Consider the following 17244-nt stretch of genomic DNA (forward strand, 5'->3'; position numbering starts at 1 on the left):
GCGATGTTATCCGGATAAAAGTATTTCCTCTCGCTATTATGCAAAACTGTTCTTTGTGTTTCTACTGTCAAACTAATTGAAGAGATAGCTGTATCTAGAAAATAATATACACAAGCGGCTTTCTTATTAAAATAGCGTTTCATTATACGTACATCATAAAAATAACAATTGCTGATTAACTGTTTCGCATATATACGAAAAAATGGACGTGCTTGAAAAATATGCATTACAAGAATATATTTATTTTTTAAATAAAATAGAAGAAAATATTGGAATACATAAAATAAAGAAATATTGAAGCACAATATTGAAGTAAAATTAATTGGAAGATGAAGGATATCAAAATCGGATTAATGAGATTTTTTAAATTAGATATTTATCCTTTGAATAAAAACGAATCTCATACATATGTCACAATACTTGTATTTTATTACGATCTCCGCGTAATATATGACAAGCATTACGGAAATCGTAATAAAATATAGGTATTTCAAGAATATTTGAGAAACGACTTATTACGGATGGATGGAATTTTACTCAAGTTTCGAGTTGCCTGTCTTCCATTTCCCTGACGCATGTCGTAAATTTCTCGTGTCGCTTGGGATCTTCGTTAGAGATTTAGTAGGCAACGCGGGTCGAATTTCAGTATTATTCAATGTGCCAAATTTCGAAGTGTCAAGACAAAGAATGAAGTTCCAAGGCACATAAATATTGTAATTTGATCGATATATTGCATCGCTTGCATATTCATACATCCAAAATCCACTATGTGTGAAATAACGCTTACCAATTTAATTGTATATTTCCCAACCGAGTGACACAATTCCGATATTGAATTTATTGCAAGAAAGGAATTTTTTATGCGAATGAGATGTCTCGTTTTTGTTTAATCGTAAAAAGAAGAAAGAAAAGAGCAATTGCTTGACATCGCAAATATAAGTGATTCAAGTGATGAAATTGCTCTCTCTTCGTTAAGCAACTGCTGCTATTTAAACTCAGTTTCGTACGTAGTCTCGTTCAAGTAATAACTTCATATTCGAGTAATTAGCGGCGCTCTGTTAAAATAATATGCACAATTAAGTAAGGATGAACCTCTCGAAAGCTGGAGAGACTGTCGTTTAGAAAATAATGTCGACGCAACAAGATTTATCGTCGCTTATTCGCGACGCGAATTTCGCATGCACGAGGTTGTTCCAATTACTACAACGTTGTAAGTTCGTCTATCTTTAACATTTATGAGGTGTTGTAATAATTCATCATTCATCGCGTGTCTATGAACATTAACCCGGGCTCGCGGATACAATAGAATAATACGATGAGCGACAATAAATAATAGGTACGTAAGCGTAAATAATTCAGAGCGCAGTAAGCGCATGCACTAGAATGGTGATCGTGGACAATGTAAAAAAAAACATATATTTACCAATATAATTTATACGGTCATAACGCGATAACATAGCGTGCTTCGTGCACTAACGGTGATATTAATTTGTATGAAACTATACATTGGAGGTGAACATTGTATCGTGATTGCGCACTGGATATTCATCTGGATGAGAATAAAATCGATTAAATCTCGTGACCGAATCTTATATATAACAAATCTCCAATATAATCATCAAATTTTGCACATATGTATTTTAGATTGTAAAGATTGAAAATTTTACAGGTCTTCAAATTAGTATCATTTATTTTTGATTAAAAAGTATGAATAACGATAATTTGATAATAGTTTCAACGAATAATTTGATAATAGTTTCAACATTTGTCTGTCGCCTGTAAAAATATTCGTTTGTTATATATTCATGTTTAATCTGCAAATAGTCATCGTTGCGGATTTTGTTAGATAAAGCCGCGCAATGTCTTTCCAAGTATCCTCATCACGTCGACATGATGTTCTTGGCGCGATAACAGTTTTTGCATAAGTACAATAGCCCATCTCCGTTCTGCTGGAAAATTCCTTTCTCTCGGTGTATCAGTGCAAATTGGTTTCTCGAGGAAGTAATCTCGACCGGCAAAATAGTTTGATGTTCCCCGCGGAAAGGTATCTAATGAAGTGAATGCAAGGAGAGAACAACGCGGCACGGGCCGCTAAAAAAGAGAAATCACCGGTGAACAAGCAACAACATCGCGAATAACGAGTCTGTAAATCCCTTTGTCGCATCTGCTGCACTCGGTGAAGAAGTTGGGCGACTTGCTGATTTCTGTCACGGTTCTTTTGCCGCGAAAGCGTGTCTCGGAGTACCGTATCCGAAAGATTCCTCTTCCCGGGACAACTACCACAATATCTACCTCACATACTTGAAACACACACGTAAACTCGAGTTCGACTGTCACACATGTACACCCGCGCCTCCAAAGAACGGTTACTCTCGAGAGCGACCGTAGCCGAGGAAACTGAGAAATATTTTTCCTGAACGTGACAGCTCGGGTATCCGCGGCTGATCGTTCGATGCTTATGTAGCGGGTCCTCGTCAGCTGTGCGCTTCCATCGCCTGCTCTTCCTCGATTCTGCTTTCCATATCGCTCGTCGGGATCACCAATGCGCTAAGGTTACATATACCTTTACTGTCGTTTAGACTAGAGTGGTGAACTATCTCTTTCACGAAGAAACGGAGACCGCGATATCATTGAGAACATTTATCACCAAAAAGGGCCTAAGGATAGAGATAAATTTTTATCCGCCGAATAAGATTATTTTGCAACTCTGCCTCAGTGATATTTAAGATAAAGTTTATTAAAGATGAAGACAACTTTTGTAATTTTTTTGAAAATTAATATTTTATATGAAAATTTCTGGATACTACAGTTTAAATAAATCTTTTGCAAAAGAAGAGATGTAAATCTCTCAGTATCTCAGATATCGCGGTAAATTGCACGCTCGTACGTTTAATCGCGTTCGCGAAAATTTTTGTTTACAAAGTTTGCTGGTTCTGAATCGTTTAAGCCGACTTTTGAACAAAAATGTACGTCACGCGTAACTCAGCATTGGAAGAATGGTACGGGTTGTCGAGTCTGCGCAACGGAAATAGTCGGAAAACGTCGACGTTGAGTCGTTACCCAGCCAGTCGAGACTCGAGAGACTCGCATGAGCGTGATAAATGTGCTATTTCTGGATTGGATGATTGTCGTTTATTACGCACGAGTTCGTAATAATTGTCCTTCCACACGCCACTATTCGCCGCTCTTTATCTTCATCACCTTCTCTTCCTCCGCGCTTCCATTTTTCCGGACGTTTTAGTTGCAAACCTTACAAACATACGGAAACCGCAGTGCATTAAAACTGTGACCGTGGAAAGAGCGGCCACGCGATATATGCATCGGAGCGCGACTCCGATTTTCGTTCGCGCCCCTTTCTTTTAATCCTATAAACGCGCGCTAGGCTCCGCCAGGTCTCCCCTCACCATTTGTCATTTTGCCGGAATTGTCCGTTGACGGAAAATATCGTGCAGTCTTAACCATAAAAGTTTCTCTTAATACTTAATTACTTTCTGTCGTGAAATATTTATGAAAACTCCCGCAAAGTTCTCACCCTCTTCATAACATGAAAAAACGAACAAATATATTAACGAAATTAGAGTCACGTTGGAGATAATTGATAACGAAAGAAATTGATAAATTTACATTGACAAATAGAATAGAGAGACGAATGTATCGATTTACGCGCTTAAAGAGAATCGTTTACGTTAATTGTAATCCATTACATTCAGGATGTAAAGTATTATACATTTCAAGTGATTTAATTATAATCGTTTTCATTGATTTAATATAAAGAAAATGAGAGTATTTAACGCAGATATTCAAGAAAGATAAACGGAAAGTATGCAGAGTTCTAGTGAATCCAATAAAACGCATCGGTTTGTGCTTTCTCTTTCTTTTTCTACTACTGTACTGGATCGTTAATTATCATATGTCCGCGAGGTATTGCTCGTTTCGATAAATTCGTTTGAAATGTACGGGAAAAAAATTACAAAAGAAAGGGAGAGACGAGAGAAACGTTAGATATCTGCTGGATTATATCTATAATTCCTTCTTAATTATAAAACGCCAGTCCGTTTCTCTCAGCGAGTCGCTCGTTTATACTTGGCGATGCTGCGAGCGAGTTAGGAACTGGGAGTTATGCACCCCTTTCCGTGGTGCCAGTAGGACCGTAATTTTCTTCCCTCTCCCTTTACTTGTTCAGCATATCGGACGTCGAAGTTTTAATGAATTGGAAAAAAGAGTTTACAAAAGCCGTGAGATTAATACCGTTGTCTTGAATTTTAAAGCGGACACGTAACGGCTACCATCATTTGTAGCTATTTCTACGATGCGAAAAATGGTAGTCTCTTCGAATTATTACAGTCAATTGTGTTAAATATTTAGGCAAGATTACACTTGTCAAGTAGATTGTTCTACTTATTATCCGAAGACCTTAAATATTGATATTGATACAGAATTTAAATACGATACAGAAATAGAACGATTTTCTTTTCTTCCAAATTATGTAATAATCTTAGTTTTAGATTTATTTGAAAATAACCGTGCGATAAACTAAATAAATAAATAAATAAAAATATATAATAATAATAATAATATCAATGAAATAATGCGAATAATATGGAATGCAATTTAAATTAAATTTTTGAAATGAATAGCTTAATTAAAAATTTCGATTTCTGAAATATTAAAATATCTCAAAAACTGCAAAAACAATAATTAATTAAATTATTATATCATATTTTTTATTAAATATCGCTTTATTTTTTCATGTATTGTTAGGCTTGATTCGAGTCTATCAAAGTGGTTTTTACACCGCTAAAGAGGATTAAGAGAAAACTGTCCAACAAATAGATTTTACTGCTCTCGTACATTTTCAAATTTCATGGACACATTTTGCGTAGTTTTGTACTCCAATCACCTATATTCCCCCTGAGTGTAACATTTCGAACGGAAGGGATGGAGGCAACTGCCTCTGTGCATTTCTAGTAATCCCGTAAGGAGAGACCAGACCGTGTACAAATCCAAGATCAGTAGCGTGTACACGTTCCTGAGTTATGGTGCACGCGATAATTGACTTACATTACGATGCAAATTACCGCCGTCACGTCATGGTGTAAAATACCATTTTAATTCTTACGCACCGGCTACTTTTCATGTATCCGACTGCAGTCGTTGCAATTATGTCCGTGTAGCTTAGGGTCTCTCGAGCTCCCAGATTCCGCGTGTTGCGAGTTTTCAAATTTTTTCATTAAAAACAGCAATCTCGTTACTTCACCCGTTAAATCATACATTTAATGAAATGCACGGATGCCAGGATTATCGATGAAAAACGCGCGCGACATTGCGTGTAGGTACATACATAGGAACGAGATGATTTATACCAGCAGCGCCGGCGCTTATTCACCAGCTGCGTCATATTCGAGAGCGTTTTAATTGGCTCGCGTGTCTGATATACAATCGCGCCGAATTTTACGCCGTTTTAGCCGCCCTATCTGCTCCCAGATTTTCCTTTCTTACGCTCACGTACCGGTCCCGTGCGAGCACGTGATCCACCTGAAAATGAACTTCGGCGTTGAAAAATATCGGTGCGCACTTAGTAAGCTTTGAACGTTCCTTCGGCTTTCCACCGCCACGGCCGATACAATTAAACTCAGCCACGGTAGATGCAGTGCCATAAAATAAACCCTTTGGCAGTAGATCGGTAAATCGTCTCTCCCTATCTTTCTCCCTCTTTTTTCCCCATTATATAGGAGCTTCGGGCGAAGGAATGAATGAATTCAAAGTCCCAAGGGTTTTTCGCGTTCGTTAAAAATTCTATACACAGTTCGACGATTAACACTTGCAACGCGCATATGAGATCGCGTTCGCGAACATGAAATAATACGAAAGAGATATTGGATCCCGCGAGAAATCTCTGCATGCATCGTTAATGATCCGTGTCTGTTGTACTTTACCTAGCGGAAAGTTAGGGGCACATTCAACCTGACATTGCGTCTCGAGGATCTTGTAGATACAAAGAATTTTGCGGTATATCTGCCGAGTAATATTTTATGCGACCCCGCTAGGAAATCACAGACGAGTTGAAGGCAATTTTCTTCGTGCAGCTGTGCTTCAATTTTATTTTCTGACTAAAGAGACTTCTCTTTTTGATGAAAACTTATGCGTTAGCAGCAATCTTTATTTTTAAAGCTCTTGAATACAAAGATACTTGACGAATATTATTATTATTTATTCATTATAATGAATTTTTTGATGTAACATAACGATGGAAGACATAATTGTGAGTGATTTGCGCGTTCTTTATTTTATTCGTAAATTAATATTAATTTTTCAGATGCTTGAGTATATTTATTCACCGAAGGTATATATACAATTTCAACATAATTATAAGAAATGCACAATGCATCTTGTTTCTTGTGATTTGTCGTTTACTCCTTGCATTTATATATAACTGTAGCGTATATTATTCTAAGCAAGCAGAGACTATGTCCTGCAATCTTCAACTTTACAATTTCCAAGTTTTGGACTTACAATAGCGCTTCCGACGTACAATAATTCATTACCACGCTAACCGTAATTTCCTTGAATTTTAGCGTGAAATACAGAGTAACAAAAACCGTAACTTCGGTGTACCTACGTTGTGTAGTATTCCACCGTGTTGGGAATCATCAAAAAGCTTTTAACAATGAGGCAAAATTTCTTGCGACAACGAAAATCTCTTCTGATATTTCGGAGAAATGTCCAGTTTCAATTCATGCTTGTAATTTCTGCTTTTAGCTGTTTTTAAGAATTATTTATGTAATGTTTGAAAAGGAAGAAACTTGAGAGAAAGAAGGAGAAAGAGAGAAAATTTAAGTCTGATTAATACAGGGTATTTGCAGCATGGAAAAATAGAAAGAATTTGAATTTTTCAAGATTTTCTTTTGTACTGCTAAAATCAGGGAATTTTATTGGGATCAAGGAACATTTTAAAAAATTCTCTCTGATAATTTTGCCTTTATATTGTATGGAGTCAGCAATCCAAGTTGATAAGCCAAATTGCGAATTATGTGTTTCATCTCTTTAAAGATATTGATACTTATTAGATTAAATATTGATGTTGTACACATTAAGTTTTATTGTGCAAAATTTTTTCATGAATAATTAATCTTAATGCACAAAAAATGATCATATGTGTATATATTTTTCAAGAGACTCCAATTTTTTGTTTGGGAATTATAAACATATTTTGGAAAAAAAGGTAAAATAATGTTTTCCAGCTTTAATAAATGCGTTTTTAAAAAGATTAAAATATATTATAACTGTATGTATATTTGTTTGTATTTATATATTCAAAATATTAAATATATAGGATATATTTTTTATTACAAATTTCAGTGATAAAAAAATAAAAATATAAGAGTGAAAAATATGTGTTTATCTTATATCTATAGGAAAAGCTATTTAATTTTTTCAATACATTTGCAAATCTGGCACATAAAGCTTAGACATCTCTTTGTTTTTACCTTTATATAAATAAAACGCATTGGGAAACCTATAATCAAAAATTTTATTTTATTTTAGAAAATCGCATCAAAAATATTTTTAAATATTCTTTCTACATAAAAAATAAAAATGCCTAAATGGTCAGGAAATTTTTTTACGATATTTGAATAGGTATTTTATCAATCATCGAAATCGGATACAGTTTTATGTTTACATGTTAATAAACTAGCTCCTTTTACGACTAGTAGTCATTTAACATTCAATAACTTTTAGGGATACAAAGCGCTTATACGTTATCTAGTTTCCCGTTTGCATCAAAAACACCGTTAAATGTCTCGTAAACATTCGATAACAGCATCGAATGGCAATATCATCAGAGGTACAGTAGAGCAAGTGCCGATATAACTGATGGTGAAGAGGCAAACTGCGATCGTTACGCTCGTTTGCCTTGGCTACATCACATCGAAAGGCTCGCAAACGTTTGTAAAATTAGAATCGTCGTGTTTACGCACAATGTAAGTGTAAATAAATTGAAACAAATTTTCTGCATGAGAAACACGTTAAAAGCAGTCCGTTAGATTGATCGTGTTGCAGTACAAGCAGTTGATTGTGGAGCGTTAATTGATTCCTGGCGATATTTAACATTTGGTCTGTCGCCAGCATGTGCAAAACAGTTTGTATAAATTTCGTGCTCTGCTCTTTTCTACCAGCATCGATTTGCTGTAGCTTGTTTGATTATTAAATCACTTATTATCAGCTATGGTAATGCTGAACATTATAGCATATGAGAAAAATATTCTCGCAAATAACAGCTTGCTTGCATTAATCATTCGTTCAACGTTACAGTTATTCAGTAATAATTAATTTTCCTTCTCATTGAAACGCGCATTATTCCATATATTAAAAATACAAATTTTCCATCCTATCAATTTTAATTATCAGCTATCGATCATTTGTGCCTATTCTGTAAATCTTTCTGAATTGAATAAATTTCATGTCTTTAATTGTTCCATGATGAAATGGAAGCATGTCTGTTTGAAAGCTGGATTGTTTCCTCGGCGTCCGATCATTTTTTTCTTCATTTAACCGAGAATTCTACTTCGAACGCTGTCGCATCCATGAATATTGACGATCGAAAGGACCGATTCATATTCTCGATTCTAATCAGGACCCCGTGACTCTCCATTTTTCATCCGTTATCAGCGCTGCATAAACTCCATCCTCTCCTCTCTCTTTTCTATCTATCCCACATTTCCCTTCTTCCTGTTCTTTTGCTTCATCTTCCCTCTTTAGAACGAAAGATAGGTAGCATGAAAGACTGTCTATTTAACGTTTCTCCCTAACGATCTGACGCATCATCGTATCTGCTGCCAATAAATGTAACGACAACACGCAAACAACTCTGGCATCGTTTTTCTCAACTACGAGGAGTGCCCCCCAAACAGCCGTCTATCCCTCTACTTTTACCCTCCTGTTCGTCACCCTACCAACACCCGCGATACAATGATGAGTCCTTCTTTTTCTTTCATCATATCTCTCTCTCGTTCTCTTTTTCTCTCTCTTTCTCTTTCTCTCTTTCTCTCTTTCTCTCTTTCTCTTTCTCCATCTATCTATCTATCTCTTTCTTGTCATCTCTATTCGTTCCATCTTGGACTTTATCGCCCTCTTCAGTATCGTCGTAACGATAACGTCGTCGTCGCATCGTCACAGCCATTTTCTCTGTGTAAGAATTCGATCAGAAGCGAATACCCGCTTCGACATCCCTCGGCAACATTATTTCGCGTGAGTTGAAAAGAGCTGTAAAGAAAGAGAGAAAGAAAGTCCTTTGCTACACGGAATGACGTGCTCGGCCGAAATGTTTTACACCATGTCATTTCGTTTCGTGTGCGCGCCGAATCTCGCAGAGGCCATTAGGCAGCTAAATGATTAATCGGGCATACGAGGTACACGGCAAGGTTGCCCGCTTCTACATGTTACAAACGCGCGCGAGCGAGGTTGCTGGATAAATTACCATTTCCATGCCAGACACCCCCGCGTTGTCCGCACGAGATTAGAAATGGGTGGTATATACCAGCTCGCGAGAGCTCTCTGTAATGTATATCTAAAGCCCGAAAAGTTTATTTTATTAATAATAATCTCTTCACGAGAGGCAAAGATAGAGAGATAGAGAGTGGTATGTATGCCTGACAACCTTTGCTTAATGTTACATTACTGTTTAACGCTTCGTATAATTTGGAATATTCTAATTAAAGGAGATCAGTATAACTTATGTATTGTACCGATTTACAACCGTACAAGGTACTAGTGCCACGAAAGATAAAGTCCAGTTTCAAAATAAATATAGGTTAAACTGAAACATTTCTCTGACACTTAGATCTCTTTGCTTTTTACATATATCCATTTGACATGTTAGTTTTATCGTTTATCGTTTAAAATCAACTGTCAATTTTCTTTTGTCATGCTTTAAGATAGTGTTTTTGTCATTATCTATTTTTGATAACGCGTTGTCTATTTTTTAATAACTTTAACATGACATAATACCATTGTGTGACTCAGGCTATTTTCACCTTTATACAGGCAGATTCTCTGGCCAATTTAAAAACGATTTTTCCTCAGTGAAAATGTCGATGAAGGCCGTCATTTTTTGCGTCTTCTCGATTTTTGTCATCATATATCTTTGCAATTAAGCCTTAAATTAAAACTCAATTAAAGTAAACTTTATTTAAAATTAATCGAAAAATGTGGTTTTGTTAATATTTTATTTCTACAAAGCTTAGTTTACGAAAAACCTCTTATTTCCAATCACTTATAATTCGAAAATTATTAGTGTCTCGACATTTTCGTTGAGGAAAAATCATCTTCAGATGATCCCAGGAATCTGTCTTTGAAAGATTGATTATGAGTTTCGGGTATATAACCTGTATATAACACACATAAGTACTATGAAATATTTAGAATTCTATAATACATAAAATAACTATCTATGCCGATACGTTATCGAAGACGTGTGCAATCATTCCGTATTCCGAGGGAGCTCGTTCACCGAAGAAATTCTCATTCGCAGAGAAGTTCCTTTCTCGTAATAAAGACTACGAGATTTCTATCGAGAAGGCGGTGCACCGCGCGTTCTCGTGCCCGCGGCGATATATCCATTTGTCTACTATGTGTTCGAAAAACGTGACACGTGGTGTAATCGGGCAGATACACGCGATCACGCATGTTCGCCACACCGTTTGGTTAAAAGCAGTCGACCTTCGGGCCTGTACACCCTACATTGAAAACGGAACACCATCTGTTTGCGCTCTACGATCAAGTCGATGCCTGATAAATGGACCTACCGTTCGATACGATTTCGCAGCGAGAACTTATTGCACGCCGTGCCATCCTTGCATATTCCGTAGAATCCAACCCGAGTTCACATTCATGAGAACACATAAAGTCCCGCATTACCATCGACGTTCTCATATTCTCTCTCTCTCTCTCTCTCTCTCTCTCTCTCTTTGTCTCTCTCTCTCTCTCTGTCTCTCTCTCTCTCTCTGTCTCTTTATCTCTTCCTCGGCGGTATCGCTCAATAATAAGCGTATCGTTCATGCGGATCCGCATAATAACGAAGCGAGACATCACGATCTCGATTGAGAATTCCTTAACAATAGTATTTCCACAAAGATATTTATAGTTGCAACGCAAGAATAATAACGTATAAAATAGAAACAACTAAATATATATCTTCTATAACCTTGATACACTCAATTTCCCTTTCTTTAAACATTATAATATAATGCTGTTATATTTAAGGATGTTTTGTACCTATTTTTAAAATATTGAGAATTTAATGAAAATTGTATAGAATATCCTTACATATGTTTAGAATCTTCAGTACAATTTTTAAATCGATTCACTTAAGCGTTCACAAGTTATAAGGATTTTAATTTGCACCGAATTAACATGTGTTGTTATTGGAAACGTACACGTCGATTCAAATAACAAAAACACATGGAAATAATATCCAGAATTTGTTTAAGATTTGCAAAAGTTTAGATACAGAGGAAATATTTGGTCAAATAATATTATACAAGTACTAACTGATTAAAAAGATATTAAATATAATAAAGATATTAAATATAAAAAAAATATTCAATAAAGTTAGCCATGTATCTGTCACAAGGCGAAATTCTCTGCCAAAAGTTAATCATTTCGATTAACAAAATTCGGAATATTTCAGTAAAAACGTAAATATTAAAAAATACTCTCTGCACTGTAGCTAAGACTAAATTGTAATATTCTACGAAGTTAAAAAATTTTGTGTTAAATTTAACATATTTAACATATTTCCCAAATTATGCACTCTAATTTTAATGTCAATTTAACTGAAAGCAAGTATGTAAATAAATAACACAAATAATATGTTTAAAAATTAATACAAAAGTGTAACACTTAAACTTTATCTGGAAATAGAGTTTATGTTAAATTAACATATTTATAATGTTAAATTTAATTAAAAGAAAATGTTATTCTTATATTTTTATGATAAATAACAGAAGAGATATGTCGATCTAACATATGGAAACTGTTATAGAAAGAAAAATAACACAATTTATCTGTTAATTTTAACATATAACATATTTCATCAAAAATTCATGCATTTACATATTAATTGTGTTGTTTTAACTCTTAGAAACAATGAATATTAACTCAAGACGCAGAAATGTCAAAATAACGCAACGATAATGTTACATTAACATAAGAGTATGTTAAAAATTTAACACAAAAATTTTTATACGAGAAAATTTTAACAGAAATACAAAATGTTTTTTACCGTGTACACAATTTCTCATATTCAAAATACACCAAAAGTGAATATTCGTCAATATTGATTTTCAGCTACTTTTTGCTGGGATTGTATATAAAACATTCTTAAATTCTTATTCATTGGATCACAATGGCTCTTCGACTGTTTCATGCGACCAAATCTTCAACGACGATGTCAAAACGATATTTCTCGCGTTTGCTTCTTATTACCGTGGGCTTTGCCGTACAATTGTGTGATTTATCGTGATTCTCGCTGCTTCTGCCATCGTTAATATCGTCGCAAAGTTCCCTGAGAGCCGCTGGTAATCCACTTAAAACAATTTATCGGGAGATTGCGAACAGAGTTTACCGTATCCGATGCACGGAAGCTTTACAATGCATGTGTACGTTTGTGCGTGTACGTGCGTGCGTGTGTTTAATAATATCGTATAATTTATACAAGCATCTTGAAATCATAATTCACTCTGCGCATACGATGAAATTGAAATCGAAATAACAATTATATTTTCACGACGAGTCGCTATGATAATTCGTTGGTTTTTCCATCCGAAATTTAAATTCCTTCGTTAAATAATAGAATTACGGCAAAATTGAAGCAGCCCTTTAAATTGATTACTTAAAAAATACTTATTTTACATGGATTGTACGGAGAACTTCGAATAATCGACATTCTCCACGAGCTTACTATATCTATTGCACGAAAATTTTCAAGCCGGAAAATGCTGCTGGCATGCATACAGACTTGTTATCGAACGGTTATCGGTAAAAAAAAATTGCTTGCAGGCGCACGATATTTCGGCGCACTATTTTTGAAGCACCCTTCAGATTAATCGGAGCTACGTACGATAGTTTAAACAGATGCCGATTTTCTATTTACTTAACAGCGTAAAAACGTTCCCACTGTTATATTTAGACGTATCGCGTCGACCATTCATACCGAATTGTGTCGAGTTATTCCGCGAATCTCTGGTTGCCATTGAGAATAATATTCTTTGCCGTTGATTTCGATTCCCGCGATTCGGTTCCAATGCAAATCTCAGGCAAATGTTAAAAGTATCGCGTGACTGAACGCTTGAACAAAAGGGCAAACAGGACGTCGTGCAATCTGAACGGCTTATGCGCGGCGGCATAATATTACGCTTCGTTTCTGAATGGCGTAAATGTGACACCGCTCGCGCATATATTTAATTCAAGCCCTCGTCACGACCCACTACTTGCCGTTTACTCGGTGCGTGCTCAAACAGGGCGAGACGAGACAAGGAGACGAGCGCGAACGCGGTGCCTTAAACCCTGCATCTCTCACCGACTATCTACATCGGAAGCGCGCACGACCTGATACGAGTATTGTTATTAGATGCGTTACTAGGGCGTGGTATTGCGCGAATTTCGGAGCACTGCTTTAGTTTCCGTCTCTACAATTCCTTTGCTCTTCTCCGCGCGAGAAGACCGGTCTGGACGATATTCCGCACATGAAAACGGACGAAAAGGGATCTGCGACCCGTTTGAATTGGCGGATTTGGGTCAATTTTCTCTCCCTCGCTTGTGCAACAAGCCCGCCCTCATCTGGATCACGTATCGCGCATTCCCACGTATCTTCCATCTTACGTCACGTTGCGTGTATTTGCTTACATTTCCTGCAGATCTGTCATCCGTTGCTTTTGGAAAAAGATGAATCAATCGCGCGTCAAGATGAATTATTTAGATGTATCGATATTCGTGATACCGTTCAAAAAAAGGATCTAATGTCGACGAAATCCATTGGTGAAATAAATTCTATTCAATTTGTGAGGCGATTTTACTCCTAACTCGCTCTGTAATAGATTTTACACGATTAAGCGAAGTCAATTTAATCCCTACGGCATGCCTTCAATATAGTGAGAAATTTGCATACACGAGCTATTAATCGTATTTAAAGGGCAAAATAATTTCACGGATGATTCATTATTATCGCGCTTTGACGACGGCCTCGTACATGTAGCCGAGTTACGCGACGCGAATAGATAATGAGGGTGAGATGAAGCATCATCGCGTTTTAATTTGATTCTACGCTCGTTACGTCGTTTGTCGTATGTGCCCGGAACAGATCGCTCAACACTTAGTGAATGCGGGAATTATTCACATGCCAGGAATATCAATGTCACTTGCCGGTCGATGGATTAATATACCTAACTGAATCCAGTTGTCGATTCCGCGCGTTCCGCTCTATAAGATGGCTAATTGACGGAGGGACACGAATCGATAATACGCGAAAGCCCGAGTCTGGTTTTGAGCGTAATGGCCATCCCCGACGTCGAACATCACGGTCCGTTTGGATAATACGTCTTTTTACTCCCGTCGCACTTCCGGCCGACTGTTTCGTCGCCGTTTTCCTCCTCCCTGACACTCCAATCCCCCTCCCGTTATCTCGATGTACGGAGATATACGTCGCGCAATGCTTGCCATTACAAAGGGTCCGGCCATTTAGATATCGATTTGCAATTTCGCCGGCAATTACGCAAGGCGCGGAATATGTTCGTACAGATTAGATCAGATTAAATGAATATTTACGAGACGTGCGCGCAACACGAACGTAGTCTCACCCACGTGGCTGATCCCATACGCAATACGGCGCCGCATTTTTCGATATGAATTACTGCGTCGTCCACGTCGTAATTTAGCAGACGATGTAACGCCATGTTATCATCAGCAACTTTTCGTCGTTAATTAGCTATGCGAAGCGGGCAGAATTTTCAGCCCTTTAAAGCATTCGGGCTGTTCCACAGAATTCGCGAACTGTCAAGCGCTCGTGTAAGCCCCTTCGTTGAAAGTTGAAAGGTCGTTCGAGTCCAGGAATACGACTGAATAAAAGTGGTGGATTGTTATCACTTTATTAGTCTACGTTCGTGAAATTATCAGACCTTTCTCGGAAAATAAACGCGGTCGGTCTACCCTCAAACGCACATGAAAGTTCCTCTTTATACGAAGCGAATCCCGTCGTTTTTGAAATTTTTCACGACTCGCGCGGTTATGGATCGATAAGAGATATGTAAAATAATTCTCCGCACTTGCAGTACTCGCGTCTTATATCCCTATACGCTGCATACGCCTACTCTATGTATGCTGTACACGTAAAACGAACAGGTACCAAACTAATCTACGATAAATTTCGACCCGAGCGTCGTTACGCTGTTTACGATCGGGAAGATTCCATGGGCGAACTTTTGATTGCTGTAAAATATGGTGCACCACTCTTTCTCTCTCTCTCTCTCTTTCTCTCTTCCACGCAACTTCCGCCCCGACTACGTCGCGCAAAGTAAGTAGAGTAGACTGCCGATATTGAACGGCCATTTCGGTGTGGTACAGCTGGGAAGAGGATCTGGGTTTTTCAATTTTATCTTCCCGAGCGATACCTCGATAAACTCTTTTATTGGCCACCCAGGCCTCGACGGAAAATCATTGTAATGCCGTTCGCCGATCGTGTTGCGTTCTTTCCCGCTATCCCCGCTGCTTCGTGCAGGCTTTTCTCCCTTAAGGGGGTGTGGTAAGTTAATAACTCGATAATTAGATAAAAATGATAGGACTCGTCGCTATATTGGACGTCGTGCAAATGCAATTATTCGTGGTATCGTACGGAGAGTTAGTAGAGTAACTCCATCAATATCGTATTTATATCAATAAGAGTTTCTTTAACGTGTTTGGCGATAATCTTGTTATACTAGAACAGTGTACAGACTCGACTTTTCGATAATTATTCAATAACGTTTCTCTTGGAATTAATTTCTCATTCAGCCTTAAATAAATTTTACTTTGACACAGAAATGCAATTTTTTTAAGCGTAACAGACAATATAAATTTGACAACATAAATGCGATATTAATAAGTATCTAACTTTTGTCATTTATCATATGAAATGATTTCGCGATTACGACCAAGTGGAGATTACCTCAAGTAGAGATATCTGAATTTATGCGAAGTCTGAGAATACGCGAGCTTATCTCCTTTATGATATAGCTGGCTGTTTCTCCGAAAATAAGCGCGTTTAGAAACCCCGGGTGCGCACGCAACAAACTGCGAGACAAAATGAGAGGTCCGTGCTTCAATTAAAATTTACTCGCCGCTGGCGATACCGGTAGGTAGACACCTTGTTCGTGCGTGACCGGCTTCACTGATATCTAATGTCAATCCGCAGTGTTGTTTCGAACACACAGTGTAGTCTCGACCAGCAGCTATCCGCCATGGTGGCGGTCGCACGAGAGCACCTTGCACTTGTATGTTCGCACGCACACGTGATTTGTACACACGCGTGTATTTGCACGCGCGCGTACGTATGCGCGTACATACATGCACGGTGATCGAAAACGAGAATCGCCTCTTCGAGAATTTCCTCGATTGCGATTCTAACGATTGTCACTTGTTCGGCCACTTTTTGTCCTCCCCCCCCCCGCTCCCCCCTTGTCTATCCCATCTATTCAAGCGCCGGTTGCCACAAATTAGCATTTTACGATGCGGCCGAAGGGACAATGGGGTTTGCGTTAAATTCGGTGGAAGAAGAGTAAAGTGGGAGAGGACCATTACCGCGATCGAGGAAATCCCGGCTGAGTGCTTCATTTAAAATCGAGCGATCCCATGTTTATGGAGCGTAGGGACGGCGATCTACCGCGTCAGAATTTATTCTTAATCGAGCTGATTCTCTTAAGAATTTATATCCGATCCGCATGAACTCGCTAAATTATGACTACATGAATCTTTGAAAAAGTATAAAACGCGGTTAAGATATTCTCGATATCTTTATTTTTCTATTATCATGATTTAAATATACACAACCGGCATTAATATATTCTTTTACAATTCTTCCTTGTGTCTGTGTGTGTAACTCTATATGATTTTTATTTTAAAGTTTATATTATATTATATTATTTTATATATATATATATTATTTTATTATATTTTTTATATTATATTATTTTATATGTATTATATTATTTTATT

The 17244-nt window shown here is 37.3% G+C and overlaps 1 protein-coding gene across 5 annotated transcripts in view; it reads left to right on the plus strand.

The window, feature by feature from the left end:
• Window positions 1–17244, plus strand: part of LOC105254457 — a 199835-nt gene that overhangs the window by 57820 nt on the left and 124771 nt on the right. The window lies entirely within an intron of this gene.

This window comes from Camponotus floridanus, unplaced genomic scaffold, assembly GCF_003227725.1.
Source record: "Camponotus floridanus strain SB8 unplaced genomic scaffold, Cflo_v7.5 scaffold61, whole genome shotgun sequence".
Lineage (NCBI taxonomy): Eukaryota > Metazoa > Arthropoda > Insecta > Hymenoptera > Formicidae > Camponotus > Camponotus floridanus.